The following is a 23464-nucleotide window of genomic DNA, read 5'->3' on the forward strand; positions in this document are numbered from 1 at the left end:
CTACTATGCAAAGACTATCAAATTGAAAAGAGAAAGAGCAACAACATAATAGAAAAATGATCAAAATCTATGAACACATAATTTATAGAAAAGGAAGAACAAATAGCTCTAAAATATACTGCACACAAGAAAATGCCCAGTGTTATTCATCCCAGTGATTAGTGTAGATTTAAATTGAAATAACATTTTTATTTATCAGATTGGCAAACTACACAGGATTTGATAAGACTTTGTTGTCCCAAGAGTTGAAGAACCAGGGTTTCCGTACATTGCTTGTGGAAATGTAAATTGGTGTAATCTCTATATGGGACCAATCTAGCAAAACCTATCACAATACAGATGTTTTCTATGTATACTACATTTGTGTGAAGGGTGCACACACATTTTTTTACAATCCTGTAAGAACAAAGGAAATGAAAATCATCCTATGTCCATAAATATGAGACTTGTTAACAAACTGTTGTATTCATAGCACAGGATATTATGCCCTAAAAATGAACAGTCATAAAAAATAAAGAAATGAAATAGCTTTATCTATGATGCTACAGCATAATATATAATTAATGACATATAAGGGACAAATACTCCTCATAAATGCACAGAATGTCTCTGGGAAGAGAACAAACAGTTGACAAAACTTACTGAATACAGTTAAGAATTTAAACAATAATATACCTAGTAAGGGTTCCTAAATTGTATGTCTACACAGAAAAAAGTTAACTGACCAGAAATTATAATTATTACACACATTCACAGAGCATTTGCTCTGTATATTCACTATCATAGAGGAAAATATGACCAACTAAGCCAAACTCATCATTAGGTAACAGGGATTTAATGAAATTTGACATAGATTTCAATATACTGAAAATAACTGACAGAAGTCAGATGTATTATATTTGTCGCTCACTCTCTTCCTCATTACCCAACCCAGCACACCCTCTTAAAGCAGGTTCTCAAGTGTCAATGAATGAATGAATGACTAGTTGAATGGATGTGACTAGTTGAATGAAATGGAGTGATCATTAGAAGAAAGCAAAAGCTGAAGGGCTTTCTGATCCTGGAAACTGTGTTTCCATGAACAAATGAGAAATGCTAGAACCACGATCATAATCTCTCCATGACTAGACCATTATTATTATGGTAAATAAAATAATACCCCCAGCAATTTAATCATGACCTTTTCTATGAGTATATTACAACAAAACATACTTCATCAATGGAACTAAGGTTAGACCTAAAATAGAGAATATATGGACTGTCCTGGTAAGCTTAATGCAATCACACAAGTCCTTCAAAAAAGAGAAGTATCTAACAAGAAGAATGAAGAGGAAAAATAGATCTGAAACAAGAGGATTCAATGAATCAGTCCCACATTAAACACTGTAGAGAGGCCCCTGGGAACAGGTGTGGTGGCTCTTTCTTGACATCTAGTGAGGAGACAAAGGCCTCATCCCTTTCTTTCTTTCTTTCTTTTTTAAAATTTGATCTTATCCTTTTCTACCCACAATCTGAATGAGCTTTGGAATCGTTCTTCCCAGAACTTATTGATAAGAGCATTTTGGCCTTGTGAAACAAGGGGGAGAAAGCAACCATGCCAAATGGACTTCTGACCCATAGTTAATAAATTTGTGCTGTTTTATTTTACTAACTTTAAGGTACAAAAACGAACACACTGTATTTTGTGGAATTTAAGAATTAGTGGTTATTGATGAGATGACAACATCTTAAAAAACAAAATGACATTTATTGAGCACAGTAGACCTTGTAATAAGTGTGTCTGGGATGGCAAAGTGGATAGACATTCAAAAGAATCATAAATCTCTAAGTAATTCTGTGACTGAGATCAGAACACAGCATTATAGGAATAGAGGCGGCACCTAACTGATGTGACCTCTTCAGATTTAGCTTCTCACATCCACAATCCCTTCCCTTTCCTCTTTCCCCAAGAATTGGACCACTAATCCATCAAAGTAAAAAATCGCCCGCCATCCCTAAACTCTCAATCCCTCAAGATTATGTGGTTCATAGCACCTTAAAGTTATTTATCTTAAAAGTTTCTTTCTTCCGCTCACTCTACTTCCTCCCTTAGCCCAAGACTACCACTTCTTGACCCTTATCACTGCTTACCTGGATTCCTGCCATGACCTTTCAACTAGTTTTCCTGAGTTGGCAGCCATCAGTTTTCCACAATTCTACCAGAAGTCACTTGCTTATCATTCTCTGCTACACCTCAAAATTCTCTGAAGACTATCTACAGTAAAAAGTCTAACAAACACTGCTCTCAGCTTGGCTTCTAACCTCGCTGCCTCAGGAAGGTTCTAGAAAATAGCTGAATCTCAGAAAGTATTTACCATATGACTGACCTCAGTGCCAACTGACTCTAGCCTCCTCCTCTCATAGCCATTCTCTTGCTGTCTTTTGTCTTAGTCCCACACAGCTCTACCTTCCTTCCCTCTCTAAATTCCTTTCTTACCTAAAAAACATGGCTAATCTGGTTAGTAGAATTCTTCCTCTTTTAGCAAGACTTCACTTTCTCTTTTGTATCCTTGAGCCTCTTCTCCCAAGGCATCTGCTACATCAGACCCTCTAGTGTCTCTCAAAGGTATTCGACCACTGATGTGTATGTACAAATGCTTTACTATTAGTCTGGCACAACTTAGATCTAGAAATAAAATGCACTCACAAATGCTAGGAGAAATTTGGCTTTGCTGTAACATGAAAGCATGTAATACTTGTTGAGCAAGGTAGAGACCAGTTCCAGTTGGAGAATTTGTGAGGCTGAGTCAACTGCATATTCATTATTTTCATGCCTGTGATGTAACCTGCAGAGTCATCATGTTCAGTAGGACCATGTATTGATCTCCAATAAAATACAAAAAAAATGACGCAGCTACCAACTAAGTAGCCACCTAAGCAGCTACCGCCAGCACAAACAACGTCAGAAACACCGTTCTAATGCCCTCCGCTGTGTTCACTCCTCAAGCTTGTGCTCATCCCTTTCAGGAATGTTGTTTCCTGGAACAACACAGGTATCCAATACATTTCAGTAAGCAAATAAAGTAAGTCATGAATATTAACAGGTTTTGTGGCAGATATGAGAGCTGAACTATTTCTTAATGAGTGAAAGAAATTGCATAACTTGGGGTACCAGGATAGGCAAACTCACGGATGAAGGAGTGCAAATAAGCAATGCAAAAAGATGTTGCACAGATAAGGTGAATGTTTCAAAGGTGAAATATTATACAGAAGCTCACTACATAAAACAGCTCAACTAAGTTCACCAGAATCCAAGCACACTGACAACTTGAAGCTTACCTCAGAACACCATATTTGGTGTAGTGTAAAGTGAACAAACCTCAGCAATGGGCAAATCAGCTTCAGGAAAGGTAAATATGAAATGGCAACCCTATGAGCAGTGAAAGGAAAAAGATTTAACTGCAATCATCCCAATGAGAAATGACCAAAAGTCTTAGCAAGGGCACAGATAGGTTGGGGAAGGTATGTGAAAAGATGGAAGACACAAAGTGAAGAAATGCCAATGATCCATTAGAGAGGGGCTGGTGATTCATCCGGCAAGGAGAGAACTATGACTAAAGTTTCTCTTCTGGTCTGGTCTGAATGACTGTGTGCATGATGCTGCTACCAGCTACGATAAAAACTATAGAAAGAGGATCAAGTTTTTTTTCCATTATACTACATTGTTTTTATACATTTTTATTGTAAAAATATTGTACAGAAGGGTTATAGTGACATGAGCAAGGTTGGATCAAGTTTAAGGAGCAAGGAATTAAAGTATCCCAGTGTGGAGATGCTTGGCAGGCACATGGGAGGATGATTCATGCTAGAAATACAGATTATAAAATCATTCCCATCTATCTTCATGGTGATTAAAACCATCAGAGCAATGCCAGGCACCAATGGCTCATGCCTGTAATCCTAGCTAATCAGGAGGCTGAGATCTGAGGGTTGTGGTTCAAAGCCAGCCAGCTTTTCCTAAAGCTGTGAGACTTTATTTCCAATAAACTACCAAAAAATCCAGAAGTAAAGCTATGGCTCAAGTAGTAGAGTGCTAGCCTTGAGCAAAAGATGCTCAGGGACAATACCCAGGTCCTGAGTTCAAGCCCCAGCACCAGCAAAACAAAACGTAAAAACCACCACAGTACTGAAAGAGTAAGAAAAATAGTCTACATTAATGTTATTGGAGAACACCACAGTCTCAGGAGTGGGCTGAGGGAGAGAGAATGTCACAAAAGTGAAAAAGGAAGAGTCAAGAAAACACATAGAATGACATGCGTAAAATCTCAAAGAAGCTAGAAACATTGTGAGGAAGAAGACAGCAATCAAGACAGTCACACACATCTGAGGGGGCCAGTGGGGCAGAGCTCCATGGCCTCCTCCCTGCGACTTTTCAGGAGAAAGAAATGATGAGGCAGAAGCCAAATGTAAAGACAGCTTCCTCTTGTGAGGTTGTGTGTGCTAAAAGGACATGCACAATCAAGCTTTATCATTCTTCAGGTGGTGACACCTTGACATTTTTTTTGTAGTGAAGGAATAAGAGAAATAAGAAGGAACATCCGAGAGCATAGAAATAAACCCAGTAAAGTGGCCCCTTTTTTCAAGCAGGTGGCTATGACACCGCCTCCTTTGAGAAGGGGGGGGGAAAGAACGTAACATAGGTGTGTTAGGAAGGGGCAGATACTTTTCCAGGACCCAAATTTGAGCCAGGGCCCTTCCTAGGAGCATCCTTCGCATTTCCCATAAGCTAGGATTGCTGGCTCCACTACACAGATGTACCACTAGACTGTCAGCACCAAGAAGGGTTGCTCATCACTCTATGTCCAATGCCTGGCTCAGTGCCTGGCACAATCTAAGCCTTAATTAATAACGGAATCATTTAGTCAATTGACTACATGGGGACAACAGTAATTAAAAGATGATTTGTCAACAAAACTTCACATTTTATATCATTAAAGAGGAGTTTAATCGCTGAGGGTTACACAACAGAGTAAGTTGGGGGTGTTATTCAGCTGCCACAAATCCTGCACAAGATATCTATAGGATTCATTTGGAGTCAAAGCTTTGCCAGGTAGATAGAGAAGTGAGGCAAGCAAAGATGAAACAACCAAGCGAAAAGTGAAAGTCACTATGAGCTTAAAGAGAGGGTAGGAAGTATAAGGGCCATGGCTTTTGGAGACACTGGGGATAATTATATGTTCTTGGCATACTTCCAGGTGAGAACATCCAGAGATAGGGCAGGATGGCAGGTGGTTACAGTGCTAATGAAGTCAGCAAGCCAGTTCTCATAAGGACAATTAAGGCTGCTCATGAAGCACCTGAAAGGATTCTGTAGCCATCCAGAACAGTAGTGGAGGCGGGAGCCCAGAGATATTCACAAGAGGTTTAGAAAAGAGGAAAAGAAAGTTAAGAGGCTGCAAAGCTCAAGAGCAAGTACTGGAAAAGGAGAGCTTTGTTTCATTTATCCATGAGAAGAAAAGATAACAGCTTTATTTAAATGTGACCATAGGAAGATGAGGACATTCTGCTAGTCTCTGTAAAGATGAGACATGGTTTCCTGTTCGCTCATTCCACCATCATATCTATCAACAAATCCTGGCAACTCAATATTCTAAATATATTTTTGAATCTAACCACTTTTTGTTTTCTTTGATCAGTCATGGGGCTTCAACTCAGGGCCTGGGCACTGTCCTTCAGCTTTTTTTTGCTCAAGGTTAGCATTCTACCACTTTAAGCCACAACTCCACTTTCAGTTTTTGGGTGGTTAACTGGAAGTAAGAGTCTCAAAGACTTTCCTGCCTGGGTTGGCTTCAAACCTCCATCCTTAGATCTCAGCCTTCTGAGTAGCTAGGATTATAGGTGCGAGCCACCAGCACCCACCTTGAATCTAATAACTTTTTACTTTATCAAAAATTGCAACATGGAAACATCTAATAGTTCTCTCCACTGTTTGTGTGAATAAGATACAAATAGCTTTAGCTTAATATGGCTCAGAGTAGGTCCCTCCAAACATGACTCTTTCAAATAATAGCTCAGCATCAACACAAATAACAGTGAACTAAAACAAAGACTGCCAGCAATATCTATGAATGTTTTTCTAGATAAACATAGAAAGACGATGCTATATGGAATACTCAAATTCCATGCATTTTCCTTCTGGTTTGTAGTAGGGCAAGGAAAAAAGAAGAAATTCTAATTATTCTGGCTTTATCCACTATTATAAGTTTTAGCCATCCATTGGCTAAAATATCACAACAATTTTCATATATTTAAACGTTATATCATAAAAAGAATTTCCCAGAAGAGGCCACTTTGATTAGAAATCTCCATTTTACAAATAAGCATGTGGTTTATTCACTTCATCTGTACTGATTCACAAGAAAGAGAAATAAGGAAATGTACAGCCAGACATCTGTGGCTCACTCCTGTAATCTAACTACTCAGAAGTCTGAGGACTGAGGATTGCGATTCAAAGCCAGACTGGGAAGGAAAGTCGTGAGACTCTTATCTTTAATTAACTACAGAAAAGCCAGAAGCGGCATTGTGGCTCAAGTGATAAAGTGTTAGCCTTTAGCACAAAAGCTCCAGGACAGGGCTGGGAAGGTGGCCCAGTGGTAGAGTGCTTGCCTTGCATGCCTAAGGCCCTGGGTTCGATTCCTCAGCACCACATAAGCAAAAAGCCGGAAGTGGCACTGTGGCTCAAGTGGTAGAGCGCTAGCCTTGAGCTGAAGAGCTGAGGGACAGCGCCCAGGCCCAGAGTTCAGGCCCCACAACCGGACCCAAAAATAAATAAATAAATAAAAAAAAAAAAAAAAAAAAAAAAAAAGCTCCAGGACAGTGCCCAGGCCCTCAGTTCTAGCCCAGGACAAGCACCAAAAAAATAAGAAAGGAAGAAAAGGAAAAGAAAGGAAAGGAAAGGAAAAGAAAGAAAGAAAGATGGAGAGAAAAAGAGAGAAGGAAGGAAGGAAGGAAGGAAGGAAGGAAGGAAGGATAGTTGTCCAGAATCTCAATCACTACATTCCTCTGACACAGTTCTCCTGTGATGAATTTGGGTTGTACAATTTATCAACCCTTGGCCTTCCATTCTACCCTCACATCCAGACCTCTTCATCTTGCTTTCTGATTGTGTTCCATCTATCTATGCTTGGTGCAGGACCATGAGTTCAACTCTCCTGTTTATGTCCCTAGTTTCCTTGAAATACACTAGAAATCTCAATCACTCAGTACAAATCACCTCTGACCAGGTCCCTTTTTCAGAACCTTTGGGCAATCTGTCTAGGTTTCTTAATTAAGTTGGAATTACTCACTTCAGGCTGTATTAGCTTGATTCCTTTTATCCCTTGCCTTTGCCTCTAACTCTAATTCCTGATAAACAACTTTTTCAGCCAAGTGTTTCTTGTGGTCCCTTGCATTCTCTGTTATACCATCATCATAATTTTAATAAAATAAATTATTCAGAGACTATGAAGACTTCACTTTTTTTTCTTTAAAAGGTGATTTTTTTTGTCAGTTGTGGGACTTGAACTCAGGGCCTATGCACTGTCCCTGAGCTCTTCAGCTCAAGGTAAGCACTCTACCACTTGAGCCACAGAGTCACTTCTGGTTTTTTGGTGGTTAACTGGAGATAAGAGTCTCATGGACTTTCCTGACTGGGCTGGCTTTGAACCATGATTCTTAGATCTCAGTCTCCTGAATAGCTAGGATTACAGGTGTGAGCCACACCAATGCCCAGTGTGATATTTCCTTTAAGAGCATAACATTATGTGTAGTATTGAAACCATAAGAATAAATGGATTACTCTGCTTTCTTATTTTAAGAAAGCATATATCTAATATCATCTCATTTTTATTTATTTTTTTACTTTTATTTATTGTACAGCTTTAAAGAATGAGTTTTGACTATCATTAAGGAAAGGTGTGCTGGAGATGAATCTGGAATGATGGAAAGGCTAGTGAGATTTTTGGTCTCATTTTGGCAACACAACTTATTGACTCATACAACTGAGTGCTCCTAATGGGCCCTCTAAGAGCCGATGGTCCCAAAGAGTCAGGCATTTCCGGGAATGTGATACACGATATCTTACACTATTTTCATTTTAAGCTTGGCTTGAGAATGGTTTATGACTGGCTGATGATATATAGTTTTATTTTTTGTTTTCTCTTGTGTTTGTTGTAGATGGGTAGTAAGTCCAAAGGAAGGGAAAGTTTCCATCCTTGACAGAAGGAAACAGTTAATGTGATTTTGATTCCTTGTCCCTCATCTCATTCACTCCCCCTTTCTCTTCCCCATATCATTTTATTATGAACAGAACTACTGCCTGTTCTCTCTGTGAGACTGAGTTGACAGGGTCTTAATCCTTGCTTGAAAGGACAACTCAAGGCTCCTGAGGGCAGAATATGAGAAACTATAAGATCTGTCAGGGAAGGAATCTTGTCTCCTTTCTCTAAGTCAACAAATAGCTGAGGCCCACAATGCACCAAGCACCTTTCTTGACTGGAAGAGGACAGCAAGATCCTTGTTCCCACAAGGCATCGTAACAAAAGGTATGAAGAAAATGAAACAAGACAGAATGTTGTAATGGGGTGGCTAGAGGCAGAGGACTAAGCAGTATCTGGTCATGAGAAAGACCGAGATTATTGAAAGGAATGTGGGGGTTGTCTTGAAGAAGAAAACAGTAAAGAAAAAGACCCCAAGGCAAGAATGAACTCATCATATCAGAGGAACAGAAAGCAGAACGTAAGGACAGGGACAGTAGATGGGTCAAAGAGCTGGGCATGCATAGAATCTTCAAACCCAATTAAAGAACTTGAGTTTTATTCTAGGTGAAAGAGGAAATATCAGAGGCTGTTTATTTACTAATTTGTAGTATGGTAATATTTTTCTATTGTTAAAATTATCATAAAAATCACAGAACTTAAAATTCACCATCTTCAACGTTTTTAAGGGCACAGTTTAATGGAATTAAATATTCTCTTATTATTGTTCAACCACCATACCATCCATCTCTAGAACTCTTTCCCTGAAAAACTGAAACTCTAATCACAAGTTTTTAAACAGCAATCACATGACCTGACTTATATTTTTTAAAATTACTTTGACTGCCTGGTAGAGAATTAATTATAGGAAGACTGTAGGATTAAAAGCTTATTGCAGAAGATGGACTCAGGATGGAATTTGTGATTGTTGCTAATCTGTATATGAACATGAGATAAAGAAATGAGAGGGGATGACATCTGATTATTATACTTTCAGTGACTTGCACAAAGGCAGTGGATGTTAACTGAAAAAGTGGAAATCTTCCTCTCTAGAAAACTAAGGAAGTAAAATGCAGAAAATTATATCTCTTCTCTAATATTTATCTGTCCATACTAGTTATGTCCTTAACATGAGTAAAGTCTACACTGTTGCTTCATGTCAGGGTTCTCTGCCTAATTTCAGCATTAACATTAAAGATAATCCCTTCACATATTCTTCAGTTAGATTTTTATTTGGGGTGGGGGGAGGTCCTGGGGCTTGAACTCAGGGCCTGGGCACTGTCCCTGAGCTTCTTTTGCTCAAGACTAGCACTCTACCACTTGAGCCACAATGTTACTTTCAGCTTTTTCTGTTTATGTGGTACTGAGGAATCCATCCCAGAGCTTCATGCATGCTAGGCAAGCACTCTACCACTAACCCACATTCCCAGCCCTCAGTTAAGTTTTACTAAGCATTTTACATATTGTTTCATTCCTTTCCTTAAATGGTTATCTTTTAATCCTTGAGAATTATGATCTTATGGGACATCTCTGAAATGTCATGTACACATTATTGATGTTTTAGACTCTATGCACCCTTAAGTCTATCTATAACCAACCTCAAGGTGAAGGAGTTCTCCTTCATGCTAGAGTTATTAATACACATGATTTGGAGAACCTAGACCTTATTAATCAAACTTGTAGCCTTTTGAGACATTCTTTCAAGTGGGTTATCTCCATTAACATCTGTAAGTGAGTTCCCAAGAACCAATACTAACTTGAAGAACATCTTTGCATTTTCTCTACAAAACTGTCATTTAAAATATTATCCACAAAAAATTTCAAGCTTTTCTTTATAGGACCTACATTAGGAATTTCTTTTATAATTTACTTCGGGGCGGGGGGAAAGGGGGTGGGAGAGTGGGGAACCTGCCTTACCAATTTATGCTTTAAAGCAAGCAAATGGAAAGCAAACCATTAGAGTTGTGGTTGCTTTTCCAATATGAGCTCCCATCTGCAGTTACAGTTACAATTTAGTGTTCCACTTATCTATTCTAGGATCTTAATATACTCATTGTAAGTACTTCAAGTGGAATATAAATTATATATAATCATATGCAAACTACATAATTTCCTGTTTTATAAGCATATGAAACACACACCTTCCATGTTTATTTTCTAAGGGTGAGAAAATAGACTTTTAGTCCATGTAAGTAACAGGATATACAGTCCAAATATTCCAGACCAAGTTCTACTGCTCACTGCTTAAGATTTCACCTCTACCCAAACTCACAAATAAGAGAATGAGGCAGAGACTGAGGCAGCCACTTACAAAAGATGAGCTTGAGCAATAAGGTCAGGAAATAAGAAAAGAATGGCTAGATTAAAAGAATGTCTATGGCTTAGGCTGGATAGTTTAATTCTTTTTTTTTTCCAGACCTGAGACTTGAACTCAGGGTCTGGGCACTATCCCTGAGCTTCTTTTGCTCAAGGCTAGCACATTATCACTTGAGCCACAGTGCCACTTCTGGCTTTTGTGTGTGTATGTGGTACTAATTAGGAGATCAAACCCAGGGCTTCATGCATACAAGGCAAGCACTCTACATTCCCAACCCTAGTTTAGTTCTCTGTGCTGAAATAGTGTATTTTTCTTCTTTAACATTTTTTTTTTGTGAGCATCAGGACTAAGTACATCACTCTACTTCCTTAGCTTTAGTTTTCTCATCTCTAACCTGAGAGAATAATAATAATAATAAATCTTGTACTGTCCATATTTTACAATCAAGCCTATAGGGATAATGAATGCTGTTACCTGTAGACAAGGACAGGGCAATTTAGCAACTTCAAAACTTCATATAAAGTCATATTCAGAGTTAGGCTATCAGAAAGAAAAAAATGGTTATAAGTTAGAAAAGCCCTCAGGCTCGGGTCAGCAGCTTGATTCTGGTCCTAGGCTTGTGAGCCTTGACCAAGTGACTCGGCCTTGGCTTTGCTGGGCCTCAGTGTTCTCACCTACAAAAAAGTTGGAGCCAGATGCCGGCGGCTCTTGCCTGTAATCCTGGCTGAGATCTGATGATCGCAGTTCAAAGCCAGCCCAGGCAGGAAAGTCCATGAGACTCTTATCTCCAATTAACAACCAGAAACCAGAAGTGGTACTGTGGCTCAAGTGGTAGAGTGCTAGCCTTGAGATGAAGAGCTCAAGGACAGCACCCAGGCCCAGAGTTCAAGCCCCACAACTGAAAAAGAAAAACAAAAAAACAACTTGGTCTACAGGACATCTCAGATCCTTTATAACTCAAAACACACCGGCATTTCCTTTTAAAATGATCTATTTACTCATGTCCCAGCAAAGGTCCTACTTCTTAGTCTCCTAGGTGGGCTAACTCTGAGACAGATGGGGGCTAGGCCTGAGGTTTCCTTGTTTACAAAATAGGAACATTATCATTTCCTCAGTAGGTTTTTATTAAGATTAGATAAGATAAAGCCTATGTAGAATTTATCAAAATGGCTAAAATATAGCCAATACTTAATAAGTGCTATTATAATAATATGCACTTCTTCGTTTTAAAAGTCCCATCCTTTTTCATTTTCTCATTGCTGTTTTAGGTAAAAATGACTATGCTTCCATAATTAGTATCTGAAAGTAGAATAAGTAATATTTTTCCCAATTCAACTTTTCAATTTATAGCAGTAAGAAATTCATCAAACTGGGCATGGTAATACACATCTGCAATCCTAGCACCTTTAAGGCTGAGGCAGGAAGATGGAGAGTTCAAAGTCAGCCCAGGCTGCATAGTGAGTACTTGTCAAAAAATAAATATATAAAGGGATAAGGAGAGAAGACAAGTAAAGGAAGAGAGAATTTTAATAAACTCATTAATGCTGCAATATATACTTTTGCTTTCAACTTTTATGTACGCTCTTTAAGACAAGTAGGAATCAGCTCAAGTTCTACAGATTGGCTCATATTAATTTAAAAATGTAAAATATTATATGGATGCCAAAAGTCCAATTTAAAATAAAAAGTACAAGTTGATTATATACTTCAGGATGGTATGCTAAGCAAAGAAAAAAATCTGTATGTGCTTTGGGGAATTACATCCCAATGGAAAAGTTTTAATGACCTTGATAATACAGGTAATTATTTATGTAGCTACTTCAGAAGCAAAGATTCCAACTACTTGCTACCACAGCAAACAAACAAACAGAAATTACAGTCAAATCGCAACATTTTGACTAAATCAAGCTGATTAATCATTTTCTTTTGATTAATTAAAAGAATAAAACTTGTAGCTGGGTATCAGTAGCTCATAGCTATAAATAATCCTAGCTACTGAGGACTACAAGGTGAAAGACCAATTGCAATTTGAAGTCAGCCTAGGAAAAAACGTCTGCAAGAATTGATTCCCTTCTAACCAGCTAGACTAGAGACATGGCTCTTGTGGCAGAAAACCAGCTGTGAGCACAAAAGACTAGAGAGCATGGGACTCTGAGTTCAAGTCTGGGAACAAGCACAAAATAAAAAGTTGATAGTGAACGTTTACATATATAATATTTTATCTTTAATATAAAACTATGTATTAATTCTTTAACATTACAAAGGAATTTCAAGGCTTTCCTCGAGGAAGAGAGACTTTATTTCCTATAATTTCTAGTGTTAATTTTCTAAGTATACCTAAAGCACAAAACAAAAACAGCAAAAACAAACACAAGGTAAGCACACAATTTTATCTTTGAGGTTTCTACAATTTTCTTTCTTATTTCTTACATTTCTCCTGACATATCTCTAGCAATTCATTTTGATGAAAAATTTCAAAGAATTCCACTAGTCTTTCTTCAAAATAATGTTTTTCTTCCTTTTACACTTACATTGCATACTTTTACATTTGCACAGTTGTCTAAATTATCTATTGCAATAACAAGTGTAACTGGTGTAAACAGGTTTGCAGTAAATACAAAAGACTGTTGCTCTACCAATAACCCACCAGCTGGAACAGAATCAAGTCACCAGAAGCCAGTGTTTATCATGCCTGGCACTTCCTAGTCTACTTTAAGAGGAAATGAAGAGTATAGTTCCATCAGGTCAAATGGTTAGAGATGTCAACAGCAATATATTATCATTAAAGATAAACACATGTAAAGTGTCAAATCCAATTGTTTTTTACCTACAGAAAAGGCAACTGCACACCAGACATGGTGGAACATGCCTGTAATCCCAGCACTTGGGAGGTGGGTGCAAGAGGATCATGGGTTTGAGCAGTCTGAGCTGCACAGAGAGACTGTTTCCAAAAAAAAATAATAATAATAAGCTAGGTGCTGGTGGTTCATGCCTATAACCCTAACTATTCAGGAGGCTGAGACCTGGAGGATCAAGTTTGAAAGACAGCCCAGGTTAAAAAAAAAAGTCCCTGAGACCCCATTTCCATTTATCCAGGAAAAAAAAAATTAAGTTCAAACCTCAGTACTGGCAAAAGCAACAACAAACAAACAAAAAATAGAAATGGCTATTGCATATGTTCTATCTAAATATAATTTTCATTTCAAATGTTTTCATTTGAGAACTAGTACATTTAATATAAAATATTCACTATTCACATTGTCTCTTCTTTCAAACAATATATAGTGGTTCTCACAATGATTTATACATTTGCTCAGGATCTCAACCTTAACTACAGTATCACCAGTACTTGGATTCTGAATTCCTAAAAATGACTCCGCTGGCTTTTTTTCTTTCTTCAGACTAAAGGCACACTTATGGGAACTACAGAGACGAGGATGAAGGATGACGTTAATCAACTGTGCCAGTAGAAGGAGTGATAAACATTGGGGGCATTAAAATGTGCAATCGACATTGTTAATTTGTTGGTTTGTTTCTAGATAAATATTTTCAGCTCACAGAATCCAGAACAGCACTGTCTACCTAAAAAAGGCACAAAGAAAGCAAGCAGGAAAGGAAGGAAGGAAGGGAGAAAGTGAGGGAGGGAGAGAGGAAGGAAGGAAAAGGGGAGAGGGAAAGGAAAAGAAAAGGAAAGAAAAGGCCAGCAGCTCCACCACCACCAAAACCTAGGCAGAATGAGAGTCAAAAAAGTCTCCAGGTAGATTTGGATAAATTGTGTTTGTTTGTTTGTTTTTTCTGGTACTAGGGTTTGAACTCAGTACCTCCTATCATTTAGATTGCTTGCTTGGCTGATGCTCTACCACTTGAGTCATACTTCCAGCCCAACTTTTTTCTGGTTATCTTGGAGATGGAGTCTTAGAGACTTTTTGCTCAGGTTAGCTTTGAACTATAATCCTTTGGATCACAAGCTAGAGTTATGGCCTGAGCCACCAGTGTCTAGCTTAAGACAAGTTACCTTGCTGAGCGTGATGACGTATACCTATGATTACAACTACTGGGGAGATAAAGGCAAGGGGGTCACAAGTTCCAGGTCAGCTAAGGCAAAGCTATGGAGATCCTATTTCACAAACAAAAATAAAAACAAAAGAGCTAGGAGTAGGTGGCACAAAGGGTATAGAGTGTTTACTTACCATGTAAGAGACCCTAAGTGGAAAATATTTTTATTAATTAATTCTTTTATTATTAAAATATTTTGTTAATTAATTAAAAAGCACTCACCCTCCTTTTCTTCTTCTTTACCTTCACAATCCTCACATACTCTCTTAGATCAATCTAGGATGCAGAGTGGGAAGAGTCTGAACCTTGTTAAGTAGACCTGGATTTAAATCCTGACTTCATGCTTTTTCCAGTGTAGCCTGACCACTTTTGCTTTCTTCCCCATCCTGTAGTCATGGCTACAATAAGGAGTGCAATCTTCATGTAGATCTTGTTGACTTGAGACAATGAATGAGAAAATGCACATGAAGTGCCTCCTGCCACTATTTCTGATACCTGAAAAAAATCCCCCAAATTTCCACCCTGTAATTAATAAGAGGTTTCACACTGAAATGCATGAACATCCTGTAAGTACAAAGGCCTACAGGACACTTAAGCGGTTTAATTTCTATTCCAAAATTCATATGCAAACTGAGCATACACAATGTAGCTAGTGTAAACAATGAAAGTAGCTATGGTCTCCAGATCACATAGGGAATGAGATAGGGCCTGTATATAATGGTGAAGTGGCGAACACCAGAGGATCCTTCAAAAGATGAATCGTCACAGGTCCTCCTGACAGGGTTCCAATGGCTCCTCTATTAAGTTTGGAGTAAAATCCAAAATCTTTAGCAGATCAAATAAGGCTCTCAGGAAATCTGGCCCACTGAAGCCTAGGCAACCTCGTCTTGCACTGACTTCTGTGGATATATTAAAGAATTTCCCATTGTCTGATCTCACACACATCCTTTCTATCTAGATTTGATTTTCCATCCCTTGCTTCATTCCTCAGCTGAGCAATTCTCCACTCTTCTTTTACCTGAGGAGAGCTACCTTGACTGCCTGTCTCTGCTGTGTCTCCCTGACCCTGGTCTGTGTTGTTACACTGTCCTCTTCTTAACATACACAGCTCTGACCTGGCCTTTTGTAGCCACTTTGCCTGACACAAAGCTGACAATTGTTTGTTGAGTAAGCAACTTCTGAAATGCCTTGATTTTATCTAGATTTGGCTCTATACATTAGAACGATAAGAAAGAGGGCTAGTGGTGTTCATGGCCTGAGTGGTTGTTTCTCCAAACTAATGAATGTCTTTAATCTGGAAAACTTGTAAATTACATGAAAATTAATTTTATTTGGATAAACATGTGAGATCGAATGCCCACTTCTATTGTTTACAAAAAAGCTAATAATGTACGCTTTTAATATATCTAAATCAATCATTAAGAACAACTGGAGTTTTCATTTTTAGACCACTTATGAATTGCCAAATTCACATTAGCTTTCAACTTTTATGTGATTTGTGAATGTTTACAACTGGATATGTCACAGAAACACCTGTAGTATATAGACATCTCAAAACTGCTTGTGGCATGAGTCACATGTGTTACTGAAATTCCAAGTTCCAAGTTCTTTCTCATTTTGACCTGTTATTATATCTACAAAAGCTCTAAAATCCCTTTATAAATACCACTTTTCCCAATCCCAAAGCTGATGTTTGCACAAGAGATGCATCATGGGGAATAAACAGTCAAATCAGGATAAGTCCGACTTCTGAAACTTAATCAGAAATTATTTAAGGATAGAGACATTCTGTTATGCATATTCTACTCTACTAAAAAATCTCAATTGCAAGTTGAGTTGAGTCCTCCAAATGACTATGTTCAACTCCTAATCACTCTACCTAAGAAAGTGACATTATTAAGAAATTGGGTCTTGGTAGACATAGTTGATTAAGAAATCACACTGGAGTAGGGTGAGTGCTCAACCCAATATAATTGGTTGCCTTATAAGAAGATGGCTATATGAAGACACAGACACACAGAAAGTATCATGTGAAGACAGAGGCAGTGAATGGGCTCCACCTGCCAAAGGCACGCCAAAATTTGATGCTGCCTTCAGGAACTAGAACAGTTTCCCTCAAAGCTCTTAGAAGGAATTAATAATGCTCACACTCTGATTGAGACTTGTAGCCTCCAGAATTGTGAGACAATACATTTTTTGTTATTTTTTTTCATTTTTTGTTATTTTAAACCAGCATGTTGTGTTCTTTGTTACTGACCAAAAATACTGCTTATATTGAATTGAATTGTTAGTGTCTAGATTTAAAAACAAGGGTAGCCATAATGCATTCATCTTAAAAACAATTTACTATCAGAAATCTGACAATGTATACTAAGAACTGTAAAAATGACCATCTCTGTTGACAAAACAACTCCACTTCTAGAACACCAGCATTAGAGAAGGTTCCCAATTTGCAAAATGAGACATCTGCAAAGAAAATGATTACTATAATTTATATTGTCTATAATCTGTTGCTAATCTACCTATCAGTAGAGTACTACTGAAATAGGGCTGCTCATGACAGAGCATTTGCCTATCACATACGAGATAGAACCATATACACACACAGACACATGAGTACATACATGCTCACATACACAGGAAAGTCACTATAGTATATTATAATTACTAGAATATTATACAAACAGCAAGTATTAAATATAAGATAGGTCATTTTCAACACAGTGTTTCCTGTGTACCACTGATGCATTTATTCACACTTTGTCCTTCCATTTCTGTGCACCTCCTGACCCCCCTCAAGACAGATAAACAAACAAGACAAGCAGAAAAAATAAGATAAACAAACAAGACAAGCAGAAAAAATAAGATAAAATGTTTTCTTTGTGTTATATGGGAAACACAGAATATTACAATTGTATATAGAATATGTTGTGGGAAGACATTCACAGAAAAAAAAAGAAAGACAAAGGCAAAAGGAAAGAATGCTCAATGAATCAGAACTCTCCTCTTCGGCCTTCATTCTCACCATTTTGGTGCCACTTCTGTCTTCTCTTCTTCTCACTTCAAACCTTCCAAAACACAGGCAATTCTTTCTTGATAATGCCTCTCTAGCTTAGTTCAGGCCCACATCGATTACATACTTTGTAAAAAGACTCCTCCATGTACTGACTACTGCCTCATCCATCTGTCCTGCTGTAATAGAAATTCCACAGCTAAATATATCCACTGCTTAACCTATTCATTTAGGTTTTGTGCACTTTTCCGTATGTGCTATCTTTTCAAAAAAATGTTTTGAAGACTGTGGTTTCATATTGTGCTTTGTTAAGATTCACAGTCCCTGCTAATTTACTTCACACCTCTAAACACTATGTTTAGTCACAGTTACTGGTCACCCAGTGGCAATGCAGTGGGAACAGGTTTTCCTACCCTTCAGCAATATTTCCTGAAGTTCCCCCATTTCTATCAATACAATCTCCTTCATACTTTGCACCATCTGGCTTAAGTTTTGCCATCACCAGACCTACTCCATCCACACTACCTTAGAAGATGACATCTGATTCCACAGACATTCATCAAGCAACTACTAGGTATAAGATCTGAAGTACCTTACTCATGTAACTGTAACCCCTCTGTACAGTATCTTTACAATAAAAATATGTATTTAAAAAATCTGAAGATATGATGTCCTAGGTTGTTTGTGATGTTTTCATGGAAAGCAATACTTACTAAAGATAATAGTAAGAATGGGTACAGGACAAACGATGGAAGAGTGGTTGGGGAGATGGTGATCTGGTGAAGACAGCAGGAGAGACCAGGATACAGGACATCCCATAAACATGAGTAGGAAGATATTTCACAATTAGGAGAGGGTAACATGAGACAGATGATTGAGTTCTGGTGAGTAGAATGATGGTGAAGCCTCTGACAGAACAACCCTCCACAGAATCTTTGGCTAGTCCAAGTAGTGTACCATAATATACACGGAGAAACCTTGAGGGGAAGGGGCTGTTTGTGTGTAAAACGAATACAAAGACACACAAGAAGGAAAAGTGTGGCCAGAGACGAAATGAAAGCCTGGTCCAAAATGCTTGATATAGCATTTCAGACCAAGAAAGGAAGTGTAGGTGGGTCAGACTACACAATCGTTAACATCCTGAGCCCCAGAGCAGGAATCCTTACTGCTATTACAGAGCTGACCTTTCTGTGCCTCCATGTCCTTATTGGTACAATGAGAGTAATACCTTCTACCTCAAAGAGTCGTTGAAGTTTAACAGCCTTAACGCAGGTCCTTAGACCAGTGCCTGGCACTTGGGGTTATTTAATCCTTTAGGGATTTTAGGGAGAATTTCTATTGAATAGAAGCTACAGATTAAGGGAACGACTGGGCAAAAGGCTGGTTCGAAGGCAGAGGCACTCACAAAATATTGATGACGTTTGTAGCATTTCAGCGATAAGTGTAAAGAGTCAACAAAGAATAAGTTGAGAGCACACAGGGTTAAGAGCAAACGCTTTCCTAGGAGGGGAAGAACCAATGGGGACTAACTCGGGTCTCTCTAAAGGCTTCTTCCCTCGGAGTTGGACCTGTTTGCCCAACTGCCCCGGATCTGGGCTGGGACAGAGTCCCGATTCTTCTGTCCCGAGCTCCCCAGGGAGCTCCAGAGAGCGCCGGGCTGCATCCGGTAAGTTTGAATCAGCGCTGACTGACTCGGGAGGGAGAGGCCCATTTCCCAACGAGCGACACGGCGGACGATAACATCACCAGCTATCCTGTCCCATCTCTGGAACGACCTGTTCCACGGCCCTGTCCTCATCCCTCTCCTGCCCGGCCCAGCGGCAGCCACCAGGACAGGACACTGCCCCGGTCGCCAAAAAAGACAGCGCCCCGTGCCAAGAGCAGCGCCCCGAGTTCATTGTGGCCGTGTCGGAGGAAGGAAGTAGGGAGAAAGCGGGTCTCGGGGAGTGCGAGGGGAAGGGCTTGGAGAGGCCAGATCCCAAGTCAGGAAATTGACCTCGACGGCCAAGGTCGAGCAGGTCCTTCTCTCTCCGGTCCCCCACCCCCACCCCGCTCCCCGCGAAGCAGGCACCTCGGCCACTCCGCCCGGGACCCGGCGTCCCGGCTCCTGCGCGGGCGGGCGGGCGGGCGCGCGCGCGCGGGCCTCGACCCTCCCCTCGGGATGCTGCGCGGGGGGCGCGCGGCGCGGGCGCGGGGCTCACCGGGAAGGCGCAGGTGCGCGCGGCGGCCCCTGCTCTCCCTGGAAGAGGAGTTTCCGTCCCCTGCAAGCGCCGAGCGATGAGGGAAAGCACTTCCCAGGAGCCTCCCCAAGAACAGGGAGGGCCTGGCCGGGCACCCCGAGTGCCCCGCATCCGGCTCCCACTCGTGGCGCGCCGCGCCCAAGTTCCTCCAGCCGCTGCCGCTCCCCGGCGCCTTCCACCTCGGCTCTCTCTCCCTTTCTCTAGCTCTTTCCACCTCAGCCCCAGCAAAGTTTAACCCCACCTCGCTGGTCCCGGGGGGTCTTCCCCCCGTCCCTCCTCTCATCCTACACCCCCACTCACCAGGCACGGAGCCGATCGCGGAGGGCGCGCGGGAACGCGGGCGGCGGCGGCGGCGCGAGCGCGGAGCTCCTCACAGCGGCCCCTGCTGCCCGGGCCGCCGACCAAGCTGCTGAACGGTGGAGGAGGCCGCGGGGTGTCACCTGCACACGCTCCCACCCCGCCGCGTGACGCGCGCGGCACCGCCCCTCGCCCGCCTCGACCGCCAGGTGCCCGCCGAGCCCCGGGGAGGGAGGAGTCCCATCTCCGCCGCCGCGCTCCGTCCTCGAGCCCCACGCGCCCCAAGCGCCCAGATGCTCCCACCCAGGCCTTGACTGTGGGCCCCTGGCTACACTGGGGACACTGGTGCTGGTCCTAGGGACCCCAAAATGCCACCAACCTAAGGTCACCCCCAGGCTTACCCCACCTCTCCCTCCCCCCCAAAAAAATCCCACCCTAAACACAAAAACTGTGGAAATTGTCGTGCATGACTCAGTTGGCAATGAGTTGTAGGAAAATCTGAGGATCTCGTGGCTGGGATAGGGGTAGGGGACACTGTGGGGAGTACAGGGGGCCTAGAGGTGGAGACAAGAGAAACGGGAACCCTCACCCGGACAGGATATTCTGGAGGGATGGTTTACGTGGAAAATGGAGACCAGATCAAGGAAGACACTGAAAAGACAAGCTCCACTTTGACTAGATCCTTCTTCAGGCTTCTGGAGATCCATGGGATGGGTTGAAGTCGTGGGTGAAATTGACCAAGAGGCATTAGACTCAGAAAGTGACACCTTGGATTTAAATTTCTTTGTAAAAGGACTTAAAGATTACAAAAAAAAATCCCCACGCCTTCACTTCCAATTTTTTTTTTTTAGAAATGGTGAGTTGCTGTAAATATGTGGGTGTAGAGGTGGCTTTTAAATACAAGGAACAGTTGTATGTAAATTGATCTTTTCCCTAGCTAATAACAGCAGCAACTGCAGTGAGGATCAAAGTCTATCGAACTTAATTCCCCTTATCTACTGTTGGGTTGGGAAGCAGAGGGGAGAGTGAATGGAGTATGTCCACTCAATTTTTTTATTTTTTTATTTTTTAGTATCTGATTCATGCCTCTATTACGATCCTTTTAACCTCGGTTCTAATTTAGAATTATACCTGGAAGACAAAATAGTCACATAGTTTCCTGCTTCGACAACAAACAGATGTAGCATTGAACTGTCTACCAAATACATGCAACCCCAGAGGTTGCCTTTCTGACCCAACTACTTCACACGCGCTTTGAGCTGAGATCTCAGCATGGAATCAGGATAGAAGAAAGTCCCCTAAACCGGGGAGTGTGGGTACAGAGAAACAGCAGAAGTCATAGTATACTTTCCTTATCTATAGTTTCCCATCAACAGCTTAATCCCAGATTTTAATATGTTAAAGTAAAAATTTGGGCACTAAATAGTCATTATAGAACAACTATAAAAAGTGACAAAAGCTTACAGTTAAGAGAATCTTGAAGACAGAGAAACTAAAGGTATTTCCCTTTTGCTGTGGATGTAGTTCAGTGGTAGATGCTTACCTGTCACCCACAAATCTGGGATTGCACACACACATACACACACACACACACACACACACACACACACACACACATACACATTGCCTTGTTTAGATAAACTTTGCTTCCATATCATAAATTGATTAGTTGGCAAAATTTGCAGATCCTCTGGGAATTAGAGTTAATGATGCCTGCCTTTTCTCTGTTATTTTAATTGTCTTTAAGTAGTTGTACGAAGGGATTTCAATTCCACAAGTCAGTTTGAGTGCAATGCATTGTGATCATTGTCACTCCTCTCATCATTCTCTCACATCTTTCCCATTCTCACACATTCTCTCAATTTTCCTAATTCATTATTGTTATATACACATTGACTATTATCACTGCTATTTCTATCTGCATAAAATTTCAAATAAGCAGCCTAAATAGATGAATTCATGTAACAAATATGTGAGTGTCGCTTATATTCCAGGACCCAAAGATTCTAAATTCAGACAAACAAGACTATTCATTCTGGGTGGGGATGAGTAACATTTAATTAAAAAAAAAAACTAATGAGGAAACAAGTTGAATATGTTGTTTAGGTTGCGATAAGTGCTACGAATAAAAATAAAGGAACGATGTAAAGACTTTCGGAGGCAGGAAGCTGCAATTCTAGACTATGGAAGGAGGTATTTGAAAGTGGCAAGCCTGTGAATCCATCCAGATGACAGTATTCCGGCCAATGGGAGCAGCTAGGTAAAGGCATGAGCATACATGGGAGGCACAGGTCCTAAGAACAACACAGAAGTCAGAGCAGCTAGATTAGAGTGAATGAGGATAATAAATGAGGTCAAGGGGCTGGGAAGGTGGCTCAGTGGTAGAGTGCTTGCCTTGCATGCCTGAGGCCCTGGGTTCGATTCCTCAGCACCACATTAAGCAAAAAGAAAAAAGCCGGAAGTGGCGCTGTGGCTCAAGTGGTAGAGCGCTAGCCTTGAGCTGAAGAGCTGAGGGACAGTGCCCAGGCCCAGAGTTCAGGCCCCATGATCGGACCCAAAAACAAAACAAAACAAAACAAAAAATAAAAAAAAAAAAAATAAATGAGGTCAAGACTTGTTACGTGAGCAGAGAAGTGATACCATCAGTCTAACATTTTAAAAGGAGGTTTAGGCAATATAGAGTATAGAAAAGAGGAAGGGCAGATGTGAGATGATTAGAAGACTCTTGCACAATTGAGATGAGATAAAGATGAATGGAACCAAGTTGATAGTAGTGAAAGGGTTAGATTTAACAAAAATAATCATAAGGCAATATCAATGGGATTGCCCAAGGATACAATGGAATATGAGAGAGAATTGGGGATAGAGGGAGGAGATTAAGAATGACTCCAGGGGCCTGGGAAGGTGGCTGAGTGGTAGAGCGCTTGCCTTGCATGCCTGAGGCCTTGGGTTCGATTCCTCAGCACCATATAAGCAAAAAGAAAAAAACCGGAGGTGGCGCTGTGGCTCAAGTGGTAGAGCACTAGCCTTCAGCTGAAGAGCTGAGGGACAAGTCCCCAGGCCCAGAGTTCAGGCCCCAAGACCGGACCCACAGATCTGCTAAACTGAGTAACTCTGCTTTAATTAAGCTATAGGTTGAACTTATTCTATTGCTTATGTGTTCATCTGGAGCTCAGAATTGAAAAGCAGCAATTAGTTTGGAGATCTTACGATAGGTCAAGACCAAAAGTGAATCCAAAACCCAGAGCACATTTAAAGTCAATCCTCC

At 40.5% G+C, this 23464-nt stretch overlaps 1 protein-coding gene across 3 annotated transcripts in view; it reads right to left on the minus strand.

The window, feature by feature from the left end:
• Window positions 1-20291, minus strand: part of Elovl7 (ELOVL fatty acid elongase 7) — a 79888-nt gene extending 59597 nt beyond the window's left edge. The window contains exon 1 of one of the 3 annotated variants that reach the window (XM_070041231.1): window positions 20200-20291. The gene's annotated coding sequence lies outside the window, so the exon portion shown is untranslated. Of the gene's footprint in view, window positions 1-19860; window positions 19957-20199 lie in introns of those variants that run through there. The other 2 variants (XM_070041233.1, XM_070041232.1) reach the window with 2 other exon arrangements.
• Window positions 20292-23464: the final 3173 nt, after the last annotated feature.

This window comes from Dipodomys merriami, unplaced genomic scaffold, assembly GCF_024711535.1.
Source record: "Dipodomys merriami isolate MVZ:Mamm:240054 unplaced genomic scaffold, mDipMer1.0.p SCAF_30, whole genome shotgun sequence".
Classification (NCBI taxonomy): domain Eukaryota; kingdom Metazoa; phylum Chordata; class Mammalia; order Rodentia; family Heteromyidae; genus Dipodomys; species Dipodomys merriami.